This window comes from Harpegnathos saltator, unplaced genomic scaffold, assembly GCF_003227715.2.
Source record: "Harpegnathos saltator strain DR-91 unplaced genomic scaffold, Hsal_v8.6 scaffold696, whole genome shotgun sequence".
In the NCBI taxonomy this organism is placed as follows: Eukaryota; Metazoa; Arthropoda; class Insecta; order Hymenoptera; family Formicidae; genus Harpegnathos; species Harpegnathos saltator.
The window spans coordinates 495430-517806 of NW_020230533.1; the positions used below are offsets into that span (position 1 = coordinate 495430).

Below are 22377 nucleotides of genomic sequence, written 5' to 3' on the forward strand. Positions count from 1 at the left end.
AAAATGCAGAAAAATAGAAAATATATAGAGAAAAACTTTAGTCGATAAACAATTCATTCGAGAAGACACGCGAACCTCTTGTCGTACGTTTCGATAAATGCATCGAAATTAATTGTCGAAATCGCGGACTTCCTCAACGAGTGCGAATTGCGAACGGAGTCGTAAACAATGTTTTAAATGTCCGAACAATCCTAACGAGCTAATGTCTCGGATGCTGACGCAATCGCGCTTATTTCAGAAGTAGACGAGAGGTTCAATCAAAGCAAAATTGGAGCCAACTCTCGCGCGTCTCCCAGGAATAGAGTCCGATTATAACGTGGGATTGCAGGATGTAAGATCATCCGATAATTTTGCTTTCTTTCTGTCGCCGCAATCGCAATCGCAATCGCGGCCCCGCCGCTCGTACTTTTCGTCACGAGGATACCTCGAGATTACCGTGGAAATCGTCAGCCGCGGGCCCGGCGTCTTATTTCCAATGCAATTTAAGCACAGACCAACGGCGACGGCGGGATCACGACGAGCGTCGTAATGACGTACTTTCACCGCGACCGAGAGAGTTAATCTCCTCTCTTTTAGCCCTTAAATATCTATATCTGACCCGGGGCGGAGCTCCCGTCGTGGTCCCGTCGACATGGTCGGAATTCCGCGGAAATCGTAGCGAATCAATCAAATTCCCCGGGCGGGAGACGACTCGAGGGAGACCCGACGAGAGCTGCATTAGGGAACAAAAGGAAATTGAGGACGTTAGGGCAACAATCGGTCAGCAGCCTCCGCCTGCGCCTCGAACCTGCTCGAATCGTCCGAAGGACGATTTTCGCGGCTATAAAGGCCAATGACTCGGCGAACGGAAGAAGATCGCCGGATAATTACGTTGCCGACATGGTGTAATTCCCGTCGAAAGGACGCGCGCCGTTACTTGAGCCTCGTCCGAAATTGCCGATGCGCGAATTTCTCCCGACGATCGACGTATCGGCCGTGTATCGCGTGTTCCGAGGCAATCTAAATCAATCACCCCGTAGGCGGTCCTTCGGGAATCATTTTCGATTAACGTAACGAAACGCTCTCCAACCTTCGCGCTTGTAATCCGCGATCCGGCGCTACGACGTGTACGTAAAAGAATCAACACGTCGCTTCCCACTGATTATTCCGACGCTCGACTGAAATTTATGTCAAATATGCGGCAAGTGAGTGCAACTCGCGATGCGCGATATTGGCTCGTCTCTCATTAGCCAGATATTTATCTATAATTGATTAACTTGAATACACAGCTGCTGTACATCGGCTGCATATTTAATTCGTCGCACGCACTCGTTTTGTACGTAAATTAGTGAGATATTTCATAATTACCCCCCCCTCCTCCCGGTTATATTGCGGTTATATGGCGGTGTCACCGTGGTAGTCAAAGTGTTAATTATGCGCGACCGGAAAGTAGCCGTGTAAAATATTCAAAGAATCGCCAACACAGAGTCCATCCAGTTGTTAAAAAAAAATCGCTCTTTCTCTTCCCGTTTACTTTCCTTCAATTTGCGTTTGAGGCCGTAACGAATTATTGAGGAAGGGATGGGGGGAACCATTGTAACGGTCAATGACTCGGTTAATGTTCGGCACACGGCCGAAATTCAACGCGCGAAATATTCAAAGACTTGCCGACGTTCCCCTGAAACGTCGCTCTTCTCCTCTGTTTGTGTTTCTTCAACCTGCATCAAAAATTTGTAAACAAACACGCGGTGTAAGGTAACCGGACGTTTGAGCGTAGCTCGTCGCAAAAAATACAATATAAAATTAGTATATGCTAACGGAAAATAATATAAACACAGATGCTTATTTCTTAATAAATTTATTAACCATTATTTTGTCACGGATGCCATACTTGTTTAATTGATTTTTATTTTAATACAAAAGTATCAAATTGGGTATATTTTTTCCAACTAATTGTCAAATATTGGAGTTTTTTTCCTTTTTACAATATTTATTACTTTCATGCATTATCGTTAAAGTAAATAGTAAGTACTTTTTTTTTTTCAAAGTGCTCGGATACTGGGACATGTCCACTGGGACCTGGGCCCCAGTTTACCTTGTGCCCTATCGTGTGTATGCCATAAAGATCGCATCAAAAACTCGCGCACTGTCTCGGCAAAATGGCGAACAATGCTGAAATCGCGCGTCGCGGGCTAATAATGTCACCTTGCGGCTTTTCGCACGGTGCGCGCGAGAGAGCGCGCGTTCGCTCGATCGCCTTCCATCTTCCTCGGGAAGATGGAAGGCGATGCGAGCGAATCTCTCGCATCTCGGCGACGTGTCGAAAGTGCGTCGAGTGTTATCCAAGCGACTCGCAGCTCCGTAAAGTCGCGACCGGCTGGTACACGCAGCAGGCTGCACATACGCGATCGACTATGTAACACGCCGGAGGGATCTTCTTCCTAGGAAGTGCCTGTCGGTGCACGACACCAGACCGACGGCAGATGAAAGTTTTTACTTTCGTTCGACGATATTAACGAGAGCCGAGTACACGACGCGGGAGGAGGAATTCAAACGGTCGTCGGCGTTGCAAAATGCAAAAAAAGAAAAGAAACGGACACGCGAGAGATGGAAGGGCCGGGCATTTGCGGGCGAGAGAGCGCGCGTCACGTTTTTTCCCTTTTTCTTCCAAAGAAAAGCTCTCTTTTTCAGCGAATGAATATGGGACGATTAATAAACACACGCGCGCACGCGCGCGAAACAAGTCAAATACGCGCAACCGCCGTCGTACTCGCTGAAGTCGTGATTTGCTGAAAAATCGATGTCGGTCGACATCGATATCGAAGAGACGGAAGAGTCATCGTCCCGAAAAATTCTACCCTTTGTGCGTTTATCGGTCACCGTCACACTGTTTCACCGAGGAAGAAATTGACTTTTCGGTGTCGATCGAAATTAATTAATTTTTTAAAACTGACCTCGATAATCTATCGGGGCATCTATCGAGATGAATATTTTTCTGTGACCACCTTTGTTTAAATAAGTCAGCAAAATTTTATCGTCAGAATTGCTCTGGCTGTCTTAATGGTAGAAAACCGCTTTAAACCGTCACATATATATATACTGTACAATATTTCTCTGGCCGGAAGAGCTTTAGAAGCCGGCGCGAGATAATCAACGATAATTTGCGGTAAACCGTAAACGACTGTCAACGTTTAATTCTCATGTGCGTGTCGCGTGTGTGCACAAGGTGGTTGTCGTTTATGTTCAAATTTAATACGACCAACGCGATTAGAAAACGGCGATTAATAATGCGTTCGAGGCTTTTGGTCGATGCGCTTTGGACTAAAAATCGGTCGGGGTTATCCCTAGCGTCGCTATTTCACGCCGAAATATATCACTCAATATCGCGATGAATTCGCGGGGATGTTTCACGAAAGCATCGAGAGGAAACTCGGGCATTCTCGCGCGTCCTGTGCCACTATCATCACGTAGCGACGAAATCGGCGAAAAATTGACACGTAAGCGGAAGAAACGCCGGAGTTATTGTCGGCCACAGTTGTTGACCTTTAAATATGAAAAGCCTCCAGTACACGCGACGCGCTCTTCGCTCAACTTTCACCTTTCCGCGTTTAAACGGAGGCGAGCTAGCTCTCCTATGCGCGCACGGTCTCATCCTTGAGAACGATCCTTGCCGTGAGCGAAAATTCTCGCGCGCGTTTTCAACGCGGCTCGCGCTCGTTGTGCAATCGTATTTCGTCGAATAACTGAAATAACAACGCGAGATCATTGCCACTCTGCAGAAAGGTGAAACGCGTATTCAACTGCTGCCGCGTAAACACTCGCGTTTGACACTCATACGATGCTGTTCGTTCGCTTGCAAATTGATAAAATGACAGCGTGCAGGATATATAAAAAAAAAAAAGAGGGAGACTGCTCTCGTATAAAACTCGTATAAAACAAATTCATTCGTAGCGGATGTTTGCAAAAGACGATTGACGCGTGTGTGTTCCGTCGTACATATAGACGGCGCGTTTTTTTTTTTCATTCCTCGCGAATAAAAATAGCTTCAATGTCGCATGGTGAAACATGACGCGACAGAGAGCGGAATTACCGTCGCAATAATATGCTGTAATGTTCCCACGAAAAACTATGCGCTACATTCGTTAAGATTTCCCGATAATTGAACAATGACATTAATGTAGAAAACATTAATACAGAAAAATATCGAGCAACGGTCGAATGTCGACGACGGAATCGCTGTGTGTGTGTGTGTGTGTGTGTGTGATAAAATAACTGTTACATACCAATAACAATCAATATAATTGTTAGTAAAATAAAAATATCGGAAAACGTGCCACGACACTCATAAATGAAATTACCTCGGTTAAACACGCGGAGCATCGCGCTACTAATATGTGCTTTTGAGCTCGTTATTCGCGGATATAGGCATATAGATAGACAGGACGAAACTTTGAAATTGCTCGCCGCGCGTGAGAATGAAGGAGAAAGAGAGAAAGAGAGAGAGAGAGAGAGAGGAAGAGCGAAACGTGCCGGACATTTCGCGTTGTTGAAATACATTGCTGAATGCACGACGAAACGACCGAATGCACGCGTTCTGTGTGAAATACAAGCCAACATATTTCGCTCGCGGTGCGTGCATTTAGTTGTTCCTTTGCGCCCGGCTTTCCCCGAACGCGAGATGTACAGTATGAATATTATCTTTCTCTTTACGGCTCACGAGTGAAATTACATGCAAAATCGCTAAAGCCCGGGGAATTTTGCGTCGTTCTGCGCTTATTTATTGTGTTCATTTTTACTTGTGACCCATGGAGTTTCCCGGCACGGTTAGATAAAAAAGCCGACGAGAGTCGTCTGAGCGAGATGCTGATTGCGAAAGGGAAAATCGGGAGACGATCAGAAACATCCGGTCAACTGCCGGCTACATTTATCGTCAGTTTTTATTTTATTTTATCTTCGGATTTGGTGGGTCTCACAATCGACGTCTGGGCAGGCTCTTCTGTATCGCAATTTCTGTATCTGATTGCGCATCTGTCATCATATTTTACCCCGCGCGTTGAACTGTTCGATTTGGGCAAAGAGATGCGCGGGAAACTTCATTATCTCCGTAGAGGATAAAAAATTGGACACTATTCATATACCACAGTCACAGACGCGAGGAGAGAATATAAATTGCCAGCAGGGCGAAATCGGCGGGAGGTCCTACCGCGCGCGCACGCGCGCACGTTGAGCAAACGTTTAATTCAAAATATTAAAGGCCATCGACGGCCGCGCGCCTCGCGCGGTCTCGTGTAATCTCACGTTATGGTGTCTCAATTAGTGTCGCGGAAATGGCCAGGATTGTCGCTAAGGCTGGGAAGCCATTTGTCGTAGTCACGACTTCGACCGAGCCGTCATTAGAGCGGTCTGGAATTTCGAATTCCCGGCGCTCCCGCAGGCGCCCGATTATTATTTTAATTTACCCGCGGCTCATATAATCGCTCTTAGCGAATCGGCGCCAAGTTCCCGAGCATAGCGCGAATATAGCCGCTCTAATTGTGTTGCTCACACCGCCGACGAAGTTAAGAGCCGGTGTAATTTCTGCAAGTTCGAAGCACCGTAAGGCGAACACGCCGCGAGAAATGGTCCCCGGGTTTATCCTCCGCGACAGGACGCGGAGGACGCGAATTAGGCGAGGCGATTGGCGGCGCGTAAGAGGCGTTTTCTGCGCGTTTTCCACATTGCCGTATAATCGCTGTTTACGATCGCGATTTACCGTGCTATTTCTCTTCGATGCCTCACGTATTCAACTTTCATTTTTTACATTCGGCTTAGCTTCGGCTTTGATATCCAGTTTCACAATGTATTTCTCATTTACGCAAATTAATCAATGCACTGTTTTATCACTCGATCTGCGCCGAGTCATTCATTTACATTCGGTGCTCCGCTCTCGTTCTCATGTCTCTTGTTTCATTTCTCTTTGTTTTTTTCCCTTGTTATTTTCCTGTTTGTCTGATTTACGTACAGACTGCCCCGAGATAAGTGATGAATGAAAAAGGACGATGATCCGCCGTAATTATCGGAAAATTTCAATCGAGCCGCTACTTAGACGCCGGAGTCGCGGAGATGGCTTTCGCTCATCCTTTCCCTCCCCTCGTCCCTCCCCCGCGCGATTGGAAGAAGCGAGATTCGCAAGTACGGCGAACGTTTCGATCTTCGGTTCTATCGTCGCGCATCGTGAGGAGCATCCGCGAGCGAGCGCTCTCGAGAAAGTGCGATGCTCTCTTGACTCTGTCTCGTTTTACGAGCCGCAGCTTCGTTGCGTCGCACTCCGTTGCTCATTAATGGAGCGCTTAATGTTGCGCACACACGAGGCGCGTATATATATATAGTTGCATGCGAATGTAGAGTGTCCCGGGGAGCACTCGCGCACTTTCTCCGAACGCTGGAAACCAAACCGAAAAGAATGAGACGGCGGTTTCGCCAATGTCGAGGCGGAATGTAATCCCGCGGGGACGTGGAATGATGGAAAATGAGAAAGTTCGGCGAATTAGCACCCCCCTCCCCCGTGCTTAAGCGCGTCGAATAAATTAACCAAAGTCCTCGCGCCTCGGCTAATCTCGAATAGACTTTGGAGTTAACGGGACGTGCGTTGATTCGCGATTGCGGATTGCGCACAAAATCGTTGGAGGTTGAAAAGCGGAAGTTGCGTGGCGGCATACGCCGGAAGCAATTCGGGTTTGTTAACGGCGGCAATCTCCATCTCTCTCTCTCTCTCTCTCTCTCTCTCTCTCTCTCTCTCTCTCTCTCTCTCTCTCTCTCTCTCTCTCTCTCTCTTTTTCAAACATAGAACGAAGAACGCGTAGAAAGAAGCCAAATGTCGAGGCCATAAAACATTGTTCGTCAATGCACGCGTCCGTGATGTATTTTTGATCTTCCGTTGCCGAGCAATTTGTCGCGAATGGAATCTCTTCTGATATAAGTTATTGGGAGATGCAAAGAAAAATATTCCACACGAAAATTTTATAGCGCGCGGATAACAATAGAGAGAAAGAGCGTTGATCCTGATTCCAAAATCCGATAAAATCCGCGGACAGCATCATCAGCGTCGCGAGGCCGCGAAAACAATCACACGTCGTGGCTGCAAAGTGACGGCCCCGTTTCTACCGTATTTAACACCCGTCTAATAAGCGATGGCCCGCATACGGAGCCGCGGTTAATTAGAAACTTAGGAAGTAATGACGCGGGATGAGATAATTGTTACGTCGCCGGGTTTCCGCGTGGCGTTACTTTCGAGCGTCTTCCTTCTCTTTGTCGCGGCACATTTCTCCCGTGTTTACGAGGTTACACTTCAGTTCGTCTATGCGTTTCTCCGACGCGATGCGCTCGCTCGCTTATCGCGTAGCCATCTGGTCTTCCGTCTGCTGAATAGCGATTGGGAAAGAATGGCGGTAGGTCAGCACCTCTCGCGAACCTATTTTTACATCGAGTTTCACGCGATAACTCGCGACTCTTTACTAGGGATGCCGATTTTTTTTCTCAAACAGATCGATTTGAAGATCGATTCGAATCACGAAGAAAAAAAATCTTTAAAAAATCGGTTTGTAAAGAATCGATTTCAGAAAATCGATTTGAATCGGTGTGCATGTAAACTCCAGTGAACCACTCATTAAAGTATACTATCTGTCAAATTTCTACACTCTAAAGTAAATCTCGTGTAATTCATATGAAGTTTAATATGAATGAAAGAAATTAAACAGATGGTACTCTTTTGATCGTGTTGTGTGTATGTGTGTGGCCAGAATAAGATAGAAAAAGATCTTTAAATCTTTATGTTAAGGATTTAATTAGTTTGATTGAACATCAATCATGGGTTTTTAAACGTTATTAAATAAGAAATCACGTTTACTATTATATGCATATACATATGTATATAATATATATTATTATATGGAGTGGCTGCGATTGGTTCGCGCGTTCGGATCCGCTGAAAATTTTCGCCCATGGGACATCGGCTTTAATGGCAACGTAATGTGCATTGTGCAGCCATTGAGCGAGCTCAGATGTTACAACTAAAAGAATTAAAAAAAAAAACTATATTATTAGTAGAAACTGAAAAAAGGTGTTGGCGATTTTCAAAATTTACAGATCGATCCTTGAATCGATTCAGTTCCGGAAAATCGATTTGAAATCGATATTTTAGGCTCCGATTAATCGATCTTCGATTAAATCGATTTAAAATCGGCATCCCTACTTTACCTCGGAGAGTGAGACAGAGAACAGGAGAAGAGAGAGAGAGTGAGAGAGAGAGAGAGAGAGAGAGAGAGAGAGAGAAAGGAAGAAAGAGAGAAAGAAAAAGGAGGGAGAGGAAAATTATGGCGGAAATAAACGTGGCCAAATTAATCGTTTACGCTTTTCTCGGGCTTACATCGGGGAGAGAAAGAGAGAGAGAGAGAGAGAGAGAGAGAGAGAGAAATTAATTAGAGGAACAGGAAAATGAAGTTACCCGAGATTTTTCTGCGATAAGCCCACTGCGAGGGAGGAAGTCAGCCGGAAAGAAGAAATTAAGATAATTAAAGATACAAATATAGAGCGAGCTATCCATTCATATATTTCCTTCGCGTCCGCATTGAACGCGCCGACGAGAACTGGCATTTACGGGCGGAAAAACGAGAACGCGACCCAGCGAAGAAAGAAATGAAAACGCAGGAGAGGAAATAATTGAAAGTAATAGGCGAGTCTGATTGCGCGCTGGTATATCGGTTAACAATGCTAATGGGATCGATACAACTGTGTCCATGATTTAATTGAACCAAGTAACGGCAATTGCGCGCCTTTATTAGAACTAATAGCGCGGATCTATTTGCTCGCGACTGCTCTGCCGCGGAAATTAGACTTGATGTACGATCGCTCACAATCCACTTTCATCGTAAATACACAGGAACGAACGGATATGGGGGTGTAAATGCCGAGGAGTGCGGGTGACGATTACCGCGGAGCCGGCCCGACGTATTCGCGTTTCTCTTTCTCTCTCTCTCTCTCTCTCTCTCTCCCTCCCTCCCACGCTTTGCTCGTCGACACGAGTTATTATTTTTAAGACACCGGGAAACGCGGCACAATTTTTTTTATCTTTATCAGCCTCGAAGATTCCACGCGCGCGCGTGCGCGCGCAATCCTTCCGATTCAGAACGGCGTGTAATTTTTCATGAAATGTTTCATGAAATTTCGAACCGAAAAGAGAAAGAGGGGAGCAGCGGAGATAAAGCGCTCAAATACGTCAGCCCCGAGAAACTGGCGATCTCACACGGAGTTAATCGTTGCCATGTAAATGATCGATTACCCTTCTACACGATGCGCATCGCCAAAGAAGCGACCGAACGAGAATAGCGTGCAGGCAACCGTGGAGAGGACGGGTCTCTCTTTCTCTCTCTCTCTCTCTCTCTCTGGCGCGCGCGCGCCGGTTGGCGGTTTTTCGCAATCAGCGCGGGTGATTACTTCCTCTATGGCTCACGATATCGGCACGAAAGGACCAAGAAGAGGCGCTTTCTGCCGCATTTTCTGGGATCGGCATGGCATTTCGTCCGAAAGAAAATAACGGCGAGCACGGATGCGCTCGCTCGCGCGCGTCTAAGTGATCGCCGTTCAAAGCAATAATAAAGCTCGATATCGCTCTCGCGCGCTCAGCTCACGATACAGCTCGGCCGTACAGCTCGCAAAACACGCGCGCGCGCGCGCGCCGTGTAATTCCAGTCGCGGGGGCGACTGGCCGATTTTTTACGGACGGCTAGCCGTTCGTTCGCGTCGTTACGAGAGAGATCGGTCCGCAGGATCGTCCGAGACGGTCGCTCCGGACTCCGCTGGAAAACCGAGCCGCGGCTCTCGTGTGATTATGACATGGCGAAAGGTCACACAGCGGAGCGAGATCGACGCTCCCGGCGAGCTCCGAAATCACCTGAACCGACCTGAGCAACGAGTCACGATGGGACCGGGGGGGAGAGATCCTTGCACCTCACCCGCACGTAATCCTGCCGCGCGGCCCGGCTCGCTTTCGTAACTACCGCCGCCGTTACGGCCGCGCTACCGGTCATCGTAATTGGGGCCCCGGCGGACCCTCTGCCGTCGCTTACGACCCGCGAAGTCTGTAATCGTAACAGCATTTTAATTCCCGTCATACCGGTAGCTCTCTCGACCCGACACCGCGCCGTCGAGCTAATGGCCCGAGCGCCAGCTCGTCTCGCGATAGTTAGTTAGCTCTGCCTGCGCCTGCGCTTAGGTAGCGCAGCCGCTGATGGAGACGTCGCGGATCGCTCGCGCGAGCGTTCCACGCTAACCGTCGGTCACGTTATTAGCCCGCGCAGATGTCGCGGAACGCGATATGCATCCGCGTACGTACCTGGCCGCGCACGTGGCTGGCATTTGAGGCTCTCGCGGGACCGGCCGCGCTAATATTAATTAGCGCTAATTCGACGCTTACGTAAGAAGACACGGGCCGGGATCGCGCAGACGATGTAGCGCGGCGCCGAAGCGGCTCCGCTGTTCTGTCGAGCGCGCGCGCGCGCGTTGTTGCGGAGTTTTTGCAATACCGTATCCTCAGATACGGTAAACGTAAATCGTGAATGCTATGTCGGTCGCGTACGTTGCGACGTTATTTCTGCGAGCGAGTAACGTGCGACGATTTACGTTTACCGTATCTGAGAGAGACGGCACTGCAAAATGGTGGCGTGGGAGACTCGGGATGAAATTTCGTCGGACGAGAAGCGAGTCTCGCCGGGCGCCGGAGGGAGGTCCTTGGATCCTGCGTCCGCTCGAGAAAGATGCGTTTTCATGATTCTCTTTTTCCCTTCTTTTCTCTGCGATACAGAGTGAGACGCGCGAGAGAGCAGCGCGTCTCGTTAGCCGCGGAAGAACGAGACGATAATTAGGCGAATAAAAGGCCAGGAGCTATTTCGCTACTTCGTTATCTCGATCGTTATCGGAGAACGAGCATTATTCGCGCGCTGCGCGAAGGCTCGCGCTTCGCTCCGCGCGCGCGCGCGCGCTGCATATTCAACTTTGACATCGCGCTGCTCTTAGATTACATTAATTGAGAAGCCGATGCCTTTCGCCGGCACTCTTTTCATGCCGTCGCAATAATTATGTCATCGCTCGCCGCGACGCGACGCGGCTGCACCGTTGCTGCATCGTGCAAAGAGGTAAGGAGAACGGGGTCTCGCTTGAAAGTTAACGAGATCGCGCGTGGACGTCCCTTTAAATGTTACCTGTTTATGACGGGACTTCAGACGGGAACGACAGACAGTGTCTGGACGACCTGACCGACGGTGTACCTTCCAACGACTGCAAGCGCTGGCCGACGTACTTACGGTGGATCCGGCTTACAATTTTCCGAGACCTCACGATGCGCCGCGAAAGCGCGATACGCGCCCGCTAGAAACTTGAACCTTGGATCTGCCAATTTGGAATTTAAAACTTTGATCCTCTCGCTCGCGCGTCGGCGGTAAGCTGCGATGTTCGCAAGGTGACGGTCTATCGAGTGCGATTTGGGACATTTTCAATTTCCGATGGGCTTAGGGACGAGCATCTGCAGTCCCCTCCGTCGAGAATCGATCGTATCGGGCTAAACTCGACGACAATGAGCCGATAATCGACAAGCCGCCGCGCCGCACAGTGGGGCCAGATGACATTCTTTGGTTGAAAATTCTCTAGAGACCTTCCAATCGATCCATCGACACCAATGGATGAGGTTGATCCTGAATAAATTCCGAAGAGATCTATCTTGCCAAAATTAAAGAAAGGATTCTTTTTCTCGAATTACGAGCCTCAAAAGAGGAAAAATTATCGTTAAACGCGAGAAACTTGTGAAATACTCATTATTCGACACTTATTTCTATCTAATAGCGTATTCAGCGGATTGAAACTGTGAAACCAATCAACAGACACCTCGAGATTTATCGATCTTGAACCAAAAATCCATTAACCCAACACTCATATACCCAAAATACAAAAAAAACAAATATAGTTCACCCGTTCACCCTTTGAAGCACGTATTTTTCCGAAGATCCGAATCGCATGAAAATTTATATACAGGGGTTTCTGAGGTCGCCGATGACGAATCCGTCATCAGATTTTCGAAATTCAAGATGGCGGATCCAAGACAGCGGACGCAAAAGTGAAAAATCGTGATAATTTCGGTGACAATGGATATTGTGGGGCTTTTGGAGTCGCTGATTACGAATCCGTTATCAGATTTTCGAAATCCAAGATAGCGGATTCAAGATTGCGGCCACAAATATGAAAAATCGCGATAATCTGGAATCCACCTGATCACTGATCAGCGACCTCAAAAACTAAGCAGAGTACAATTTTAGCTAATTTAATAAAAATTCTATGATCCGCACATCTTGAATCCGCCATCTTGGAAAACTAATTTTGGAATTTGAGCCTCGTTTCCAGATTCGTAATCAACGACCTCAAAAACCCCCAAATCTTGATTCTGAGCAAAAAATTCACTCATAGTTCGTGGAAAATGATTTTTTTCTGTAAAAATGTGTATTTTTCACACTTTGTTTATTTATAATAAATGGACAACTTAGGCAAAACACTTTTCAACCTTTTATGTATGTTCCCATGTCATGTAAGAAGCTAAAACACGCAAAAAAAACCCGACGAGAACTCCTCAAATATAAAATATTTCATGAGAATAAATAGGTGGTAAGTATACTTACCACTATGCCTCAAAGGGTTAAGCACAAAACCGAGGGATTTTAATCCTTAATTCTTTCTCAACGTGGGCTGGTATGATGAGCTTTGAAATTCTGAGTTTTCTCAAAGGTGACTACAAGTTCCGGGGTCTCGCATTTAGTATCCGTAGGCTCGAACCCAAGACACTGTACTTTAAACGATAAACTTTTCAGACAAACCCTAAACCCATGAACCCTGAACCGATAACTTTTTTTCAAAGTTTCGGCTAGACAGATCTCTTTGGAATTTATTCAGGATCAACCTCATCCGTTGGTGTCGATGATCGGTTGGAAATGCAGGTCTCTAGAAAATTTTCAACCAAAAAATGTCATCTGGCCCCACACTGTGCGCCGGCGAGAGATGATCGATCGCGATACAGCGAACACGCAGACGAAACACGGAACATCGAAGCAACACCGCGGTTCGGTGTCGATCAGCTGGTTAGATTCGATAGAGGCCGCGGCGCTCGTTGCATCTCGGACACGCGTCTACTACGCGCGCGTACACACGCGCAGATTGTCTCGCGAGGAAGCCGCTCGTAACGCTCGTATCTAAATGCAAATGACCGAAAATGTAAATTATTTACGCGTGCGAAAAGATACGGTATACACACGCGCGCGCGCCGAGATCCCGAGGAGCCCCCCGAGTGTTTGGAGTTTCCAATCGAGACTGACGGACTCGCGTGAGGAAGCTATGAAAATACTGCGTAAAAAATAAAAATTGAAGGACCGCCGCGCGCGCGCGCGGCGATGTAGGAGCAGATCTCGACCTTCGTTAGAGGATCCATCGCGAGGATCTCGCTCGCTTTTATCGTCGCATCGCGCGCTAATTGATCAACGGGGCGCGGCTGACAAAAGCGAGAGCAAAAGGAGAGGAGAGCCCGCGCGAGAAGTCGATCGAGCGAAAGCTTCATTTTATTCGTCGAGTCCGCAAATAGAATGAGAAATGACGGGCGTAACAGCTGATAAGCGACAGCGAGAAATTACTACGCCTTCGTCGCAAACACACATACATACGTCGCCGCAACAGGCTTCGTGCTCGAACCGCATCGAAGCAATTCGGTATTCCTAGCGAGCAAATTGACGTTTACGAATAATTGATCCAAAGAGTCAACGCGAGAGCGAGAGACGTCGTGGACGGCCGAGCTGCCTCGGCTCGTCGCGCGCCGAACGGCTTTTCTCCTCTTTTTCTGTCCCCCGCGCCCGCTCTTCCTACGCGACTCCCTTTCTCAGATCAATCGGTGGCGAAACGAGGTCTTCAAACAAGTAGAGTACCGGCAAATTCCCCCGCGTGCACAGCCAATTCGGTGTGGGAGAAAGGAAGAGAGCGTTGCCCAAGCACAGGCCGCGCGGTACGTGGAACAGGAACGTAATTATTATCGCCGGGTTACGTATTCGGATGTTCTTCCGCTCGTCGAATCTTCTCACATACTACACCACGCGCATAGACGGCTCGGAACAATGGCTTGGCCTCAGGAGCGATTCCCATATTATGCAAATGCCAGGCACTCTCCCTGCTCCGTCGGCCACGCCGCGCCGCGCCGCGCCGCGCCGCGTCCCGCCTCGCGGCGCGACTCCTCTAGCCTCTCTTGGCTCCCTCAATAGGAGAGGATAGGATAGTTATGCTGATTCGGAACACCCGTCGGGTATAATGATTACGTCCAACCTCCTTTACGTACGAATCCGAAAAGTCAGGTCTCTCAGAACGGCGTGTTCCCTCTCCCGTTTATTTACGCAGACAGCCGACGCGTGTGCACATCATTTTCTCTTTCTTGCTTGGTCTACTCTGATTTTGTTTCTCCTTTGAATCGAATGTCTCTGAGAGATGAGGGAACATGCCACGGAAAGATATGTTTCCGTAAAGGTATAATAATAATCCGAAGCAACTCCCTCGTTGGTGGACAAGGAAAATTCTTCGTTCTTTCTTCTTTCCTTGTTTTCTTTTCTCGGCCTGAAAGCACGATCGAATGTTTCTCGAGTGAAGAAGAGGCGTGTCACGGGAAGGAATATTTGCGCGAATGTTCGTTCTGAAAAGAAATCCCCCTCTGATCCTTTTAATCGTTCAAGCTTCACTCGAGGCGCATCGCGCCGGGCTTCAAGATGCAAAACGAATATCGACGCGAATACTTTGGAATGTTATACACGTGCACCTGGCAAGCAATAATTTCTGCAAAACGGTACATGTAATATCGTAGAGTTGCGAGAAAAGAATTCGTTTTGCTCAACCTCCAAATATTTTCGGGAGAAACCTTTCGCGCGGCACATTCCCTTTCCGTATTAGCCGACTCAGCTGTCCGGAAGCGACGCGACATAAACGCCGGGTCGTATTTTGCCGAACCACGCACTTTTCAAATAAGACAATATCTTGTATCGAGGCGCACACACAGTTACACATTATTTCCTCCACTCGTCGATATCAGATGGATTTTATGCCGTTTATGCGTATCCACTAAATGAATTACAAATATTTCATCAGCACGCTCCCGTGTAAACGCAATTGAATCGAGAGAGAGAGAGAGAGAGAGAGAGAGAGAGAGAACGCCGATTATTTAAACGGTATCGTTCACGTTGAGAAAACAACAAAATGCAATTGCGAGTGCCATCGATTGTCATTCAAATTTCAGCTTCATACTTGCCCATCACGCACCGCGCGGTGCCCTCCAGGGCGGCATAAATTTCGATATGACGATTCAATTGGGAGGGCGGTTTTTCCGGCGGTAATCAAGCCCGAAACTGCAAAAAACATGCCGGCTCAAAACTACAATTTTCGCGCATGTAAAAACCGTGCTATTATGAGGAAATCTCTGCTGTTTTTTCCCGACTGTCCCGGCAGAGCCCGTTCGCTTTTCGTGGGTCGCTTTGCCACTTTTGCCAGCTTTGCCAACAGCAAATGCGGAAATAAAATATTCAAAGCCACTGCGTAACCCGGTTTCACGACTACGGTTTATCCAACCAATATTGGGTTTACGTTCGCGCGCGCGCGCGCTCCCTAAATTTATCGTCATTTGATATTCTTGGAAAAAAATTGCGAATCATTTCTGTTTCTCATCCACGGTGCTTTTCTCCTTTTGAATAAATTATGCTCGCGCAAGAGATAGAAGACCCCCGCGGATATGACTCGCTCGGGAAGGAGGAGGAGGAGAAAGATCGATAAGCGCAAAAGACGCGCATCGTCGTCGCCGCGCGCTTCGCACGTCTCGAAATAAATATCGCATCCGGCAGATCGCGAGCGCGACTTTCGGCGAGCCGTCATTCACGCGAGTCTACGAAGGTCACTGTTTTACAAACTGCCAATTTTCGCTCTCACTCGCACGCGTACGCACGCACGCACCACACACACACACACACACACACACACACGGAGTATTACATTTTCTCATATTGAGTCACTGTGTCGCAAGCTGCGCGTACTCGTGTAATCTCATGTTTTGAATTAAGGGAAATGACGCAATCGCGCCGCGGAGGAGGAAGGCCGCGCTACAAAATTTTTCGAAATACCGCCTTACCAAGAAATTATGAAAGTTTCGCCTTCGGAGAAAAATTCGCATCAGTGGATCAGAAAGACAGATAGTGTCAGGGGCTATTATTCGGTCCTTGGTGAGATCTCTCCATTCTTCCTTTCCTCAATGGGAGGCGATCGTCGCGCCTTGACGACGATAAGGACGACGACGGTTTGCGTTCCAAATTACGGCGTATCCGATACCGTCAAGCCGTGATGAGCAATTGGGACGAGTGTCGCGCCGCGTGTCGTAAAACGGATTCGAATCGTCAGCTGTCGTAAAAATATTTCGAGAATCGTTCTCAAGGTGTTAATCGCAGTGGACGGAGCACGCAATAATTCAATACGTTAAAGTCCCAGGACGGATATGGCTGAGCGATTAAATTCATTCCGCGACAGGACCGTCGCGTTCGTGACACGCGATAATTACATTTAAATGTTTTATCCTTCACGGCGTTCCTCCCTCGCTCTTGTATCTCGGCGTCTCGGTAAAAGACAGACACAGAGAGAGAGAGAGAGAGAGAGAGAGAGAGAGAGAGAGAGAGAGAGAGAGAGAGAGAGAGAGAGAGAAGAAAAAGACGAAATAAAATTACCGAGTTATAAGATGGAAATTTCAATAATGTCTTCCCCTAAGCTACGTGTTTCTCCCGCGTGAGAAAAAGCGAGGAGTCAAAGGAGCAACATTAAAGGGTACGACGTTTTAATTACGATTCGACATAATGGCTTCATTTCCGCCCCTGTTTCACGGCCCATTTCTGACTAAGTGTATAACCGTCCGGGTGGCGCTCGGGGGTTTTATCCCCGCGCATGCAAAAATTCGCTTCGCCGATGCGCCGCCACCAGATAGGAGGAGGACCGTCGTGAAATTTTACACCGGGAGAGGAAGAGAGAGAGAGAGAGAGAGAGAGAGAGAGAGAGAGAGAGAGAGAGAGAGAGAGAGAGAGAAAGAGAGAGAGAGAGGGAGAAAGAGGACGAGAGCGAGAGCAAGGGAGAACGCCATAAACTAAGGATGCATCCCATCTCCGTTTAACGTCGCGCTACCTGCGGCTTTCTGAGTTCGAGCGTTATTTCCGTGATACGCACGACACGTTTAACGACGGCACGAGACGGCAGGGGGAAGGGGGGTGCGGTCGCGCTCAGCAGCATGCGGCAGGATACGCGGGCCGAACTTTAATCCCGCTCTGACCCAATTTCACCGGTGCACATTTCGCAACGCGCTAATGAAACGATCCATGAAACGATCGGCTAACGTCCGGATCGGCTCGATCGGAACGAACGGAATCGTCGTCTCGCGGCGGCGCACGAGTTCAAGCCGCGAGTTCAAGGCGCGAATCTGAAAAAATCGAATCCCGAATCGACCGCTGCGCGCCGGAGGAGGGCGCGAGAGAGGAAAGGGGGAAGACTCGGATTGCGCAATAATTTCCTGTGATCGCGTGCCGCGCTTACTTTGCGTTCTCGTGCGTGTAACGAGCCGCGTGCGCTTCGCTGATCCAGCTCGAACGAGGAGGAACAGTAACGCGAGACGTCAACGCGCGCGCGCGGCAGATATATACGTGCCATAATCGTGCATAACGATATACGGCCTTCCCGCTTTCTCGACGAAATAAAATACTTTCTTTCCCACGCGCTCGCCTCGCAAAAGCCGCCGATGCCGCCGCCGTCGCCGTCGCGTGAGTTTCCACGCGCATCGTGCGATATCACTCGAGGAATTTTCTTGTATTCCCGCGCGCGCGCAAGCCAGGATACATCGGGTGACTTTCGAGAACGGTACACTGAGAGAAAAGTATATGATATTTGGAATTAAATAATGATATAGTAACTAAATTATAGTCCGAGATATCATATTTATAGTAAGTATTACCATAACATCGGTAATAATTACGATATAGGCATAGTATAACGAAGCATATAATATTTTTACTAAGAATTAGATAGTAAGTTAAACCAACATTATTGTATGGATACAAATATAAAATGGTAGGTAAAAGTAACTCTTTCATATTATCAGTCAATATTACCAAAATATTTGCTAAATGATGATAGATGTAACCATGATGAATATTAAATCTTACTATATTTGTGAATGAGAAATTACCATATATGTGGTAAAAGTAACTAAACAATTATTTAAGACAATCATATATTTGTGTTTATTCTACTGTAATATTTTGCAGGTTCCACCAACTATAAAAATATGGTTGGCGCCGAAATGAAGTATAAAATATAGTGAGATTATAGTTAATTCAACTATACTTTTCTATCAGTGTAGCCTGCGAAATTCGCAGCCGCTAACTTCTGCCCCGGCCGCCCTCTCTTCTATTGATCCCCCGAAGTTGTCCCTCGCCCGTAATTGAAAAGCACCCGCACTTTTCCCGTGTACTTGTCGTGAAATTCGCGCCGAGAGCCGAGAGCGCCGCGCCGCCGGGACGTGGGGCTTTCAAAAATAGCCGCGGCCAAAACGACTTTGCTAAAGTGGATATGACACGGTTTCCCTTTCCGTCGCAGCCAAACGGCGCGGGCTTGTTTTCGCGACACAGTTCCGGTCCGTTCGACCGCGATAGTTTCATATTGCCCGGGCTGGCGCGCGCGTCGGGCTTTCGCGCGAGTTTTCGTGGTTATTGGCGAATCGACACCGCCGATATCCACCGAATTTCAATCTCGGAGATGGATGCCTGCGCGCCGCAGAACGACGAGGTCGCGCGACGAAGCTGCCGTTCTTTCCGCGCCGACTGGCCTATCGAAGCGTCGCGTCGCAAACGTGACATTTTCCCCTCAGTGTCATCCGCAGCTTCCATAACAGCATCGATTTTTCTTTCCTTTTCCTCTCCCGCAACGCGACATCCGAGCGCGATGGCGAAGCAGAAGGGGAGGACGGTGTGTCGGCACATCGGGGAAAATCTCGAGATCGAAGCGACAACGATTTCCTTTTAGCGCGCCGAGCTATTCATAGAACGCGCGAGGACTCTTCTCTCCCGTTCTCAGCCATTTGACATTGAACGATCAATTAAGCGCTGCTAAAATGCCGCGATTTCGGGAGATTCTCTCTTCTCTTCCAATCCCACGCGGGGAAACGCTTCTGGCCGCCCTGAGAGACGTTGCCGCTGACAGTCGCGGCTCGTGTCGTCCAATTTCCGATTAGCGAACATTAGCGAATTCAGCCGCGGCCGAGAGTGCTTTTCTCTCTCTCTCTCTCTCTCTCTCTCTCTCTCTCTCTCTCTCTCTCTCTCTCTCTCTCTCTCTCTCTCGCTCTCTTTCGCCCAGTGTCGCCATATAACTTTGCATATAAATCGTAATATAAAATCGTAAATATATATGAAAGTTGTGCGCGATGGAACGGGAGTGCCCTCTCGCAGGGAATTGATTCGAGGTGCAGGATGTGTACTGCGAAGGACGCGCCGTCGAGGTCGGAACATCCCGTGTAACGAGGGGAAAATATCCCGCGACTAATTTGCATTCTAATATTCCCGTTGAAAATTTCATCCGAGCCTTAATTCACTTATGTCCCACTGCTTATCCCCCTCTTTTTCTCTCTCGCTCGACTCTTTGTTCGCACCTTAATTTAAGCTCCGAAAAGCCTCTCACCTTTGGCCGGGTTCCGGCCACCGATGTGAACCTGGCAAACAATTTAATCAGAAAACAAAATTCTCAATACGGTTCGATTGTACTTCGTTGTCTGTACCACTTTTTGTTAGATAGGAGAGGGGGAAAAATAGCCAGCAAGCAAGTATAAGATATCCGAAAACGGCCAACGTCATCAGAAAGAGAATCGATTGTACTCGTTTGCACCTCTCTCCAAATCGTTTGTAGCCCAAAGGAACCGGAAGTACAGGATCTTCAAAAAATGTTCCAAGAGGTACTTTCGTCAATTTTTGAAATATCACAAAACGGCCAACGCCATTCGAAAGAGAATCGTTTGTACCCGTTTGCACCTCCCTTCAAATCGTTTGTACCTCAAAGGCACCGGAAGTACAGAATTTTCAAAAATCTTCCAACAAGTACTTTCGCCAATTTTTGAGATATCGCAAAACGGCCAAAGCCATTCGAAAGAGAGTCGTCTGTACCCGTTTGTACCTCCCTTCAAATCGTTTGTACCTCAAAAGAACCGGAAGTACAGGATCTTTAAAAACGTCCAAGAGGTATTATGTTTTCGCCAATTTTTGAGATATCGCAAAACGGCCAAAGTCATTCGAAAGAGAATCGTTTGTTCCCGTTTGCACCTCCCTTCAAATCGTTTGTACCTCGAAGGAACCGGAAGTACAGAATCTTTCGGTCGGCGAATCCCTCGAATTTTTGCCGAGCTCGCTGATTAGCGAATCAGTTTCTCCCGTGTACACTCTGGATTCTTAAAAAATAAAGATCCTTAAAAAGAAGACTGACTTACTATCGCACGCGATGTGCGCGCTGACAAATCCTGACGGCTGCTTCCGAGACATTCTCTCTGTGGAACAGCTTAGGGTTCGGGTCGAGCGACGTCTTAACCGAGAGTCGCAGTGCGCGGTGTGTTTAATTAACGTGACAGCGGCCTGGAGGACTCTCTGGGCACGGCGAGAACGAGTTTCACGTTTCTGATACTCGCTCGGGAGGGAAGTCCGATGTCGGAACAAAGGCGGCGAGATAACGAGGCGAGGAGCCTAGGCATCTTAGCGAATGCGTACGAACGTGGCTCCTTCCTCCTTTGTAATGCTAATTCGATAATTATTTCAGCAAGATTAACCGCGCGAGAGGCTGAGAGCGGGGCGCGGGGCGCGGGGCGTGAGGAAAAAGCACGTAGGTCGAAAAATCGATAGCATTTTGTCGAGAATGAATAAATAACCTCCTGGACGAGTAGTGTCTTCCCTCTCCCCTCCGCTGCCCTCGTTGAGTGAAATACCATCGTGTCTTGTGCAAACCGGCGCGCATCGATACTGTACGCCATTATGTTTTAATGGCTATGCTTCCCGGGGCAAATTTTCCCCCGGCGACGCCGTCGCACAGGACGATTCGACGTCGAATTACCTCTGGAAATCAAATTAAAATACTACTGCCAAGAGTCCAGACGGAATTAATTGAGAAACAACGTTTTTCGCGGCCGTCGCTTGATGATCAATTAAATGTCGAATTAATGAGTTCTCGGAGAATATACGCGCGGCTAAAATCCAACGGCGCGTCGTTGTTATTCGAGTTCCGCATCTGACGAACTTTATGTATCGACGCGCGCTGCGCACTTGCTAAAGTCCCGCTTTGAGCTAAATGAGCCGCGAGATAAACAAACGCGAGTTCCGAGGTTGATGGTAACGAAATTATAATGATGTCGTTATCATCTCCGACGAGATCCACATGCTCTCATACGCGCGCGTACATTGATAAACAAACTCGGTGTCAGTAGTCGATATTAAAAAATGTAGCATTCGAATTTTGCACAAGTCCGCGTCTTTTCGCGAGCCACACGTGTGCACACACTCTCGACTAGAAATTTGGATCAGGTACGTCTGATATTGACAAAGATCTAATAGGGTGAGGGTGGAGGGTAATTCTGATTAAGTCAGATCTTATAATGTCCTGATAAGCTTTGTAAGGTTGTATAACGATTGGATCCATCTTAGGACTTTCATGTAACAACCTAGAGTATCATATAATAAGATTTAGTTGATCGGGTCCTTGTCGGGATTCTTATTCATTGTACCTACATAATGTAGCTTGCATTATCAGATTTTAACGAGTTATAGTCAATTATCCTCTCCTCCCTTGACGGTCAGTAAAAATAGTCGTAAAATTAACGTGACATTGGATTTCTTCTTTGGATTCGTTTCAAACTGTTTTGCTGTTTAGAGGTGAACAGTTATAATATTTCGTTTAAAATCTAATACGTATGTTGACGTTCCTTGAGTAATTAACTCGACGTTGAAACGATAATGAAATTGCGGTCGAAGACAGGTCTATGTGCCTTCAACGTCGAATCAATCTGAATACCGACATTGAGTTTTTGATGTTGATTCAACGTCGTATGAACTAAGTGTTTCTGACTGGGCAGAAGCCTTGATCTGAAATAAAACGTGAGAAGGACTCGATAAGGCTTACTTAAGGGGGGAATTACATGCGGAGCCAGGCCGTTTTCAAGGCTATTTTTACGAACTATTTTAGCAGAAACTGTAGGATCAATAGACTTGAAATGTTCACAGTATATTCATTAATGTTCAAAGTATAAGA

The 22377-nt window shown here is 47.6% G+C and overlaps 1 protein-coding gene across 3 annotated transcripts in view; it reads right to left on the minus strand.

The window, feature by feature from the left end:
- thw (chitin-binding domain protein thawb) overlaps positions 1-22377 on the minus strand; it is a 63747-nt gene that overhangs the window by 26313 nt on the left and 15057 nt on the right. The gene's annotated exons all lie outside the window — the stretch shown is intronic.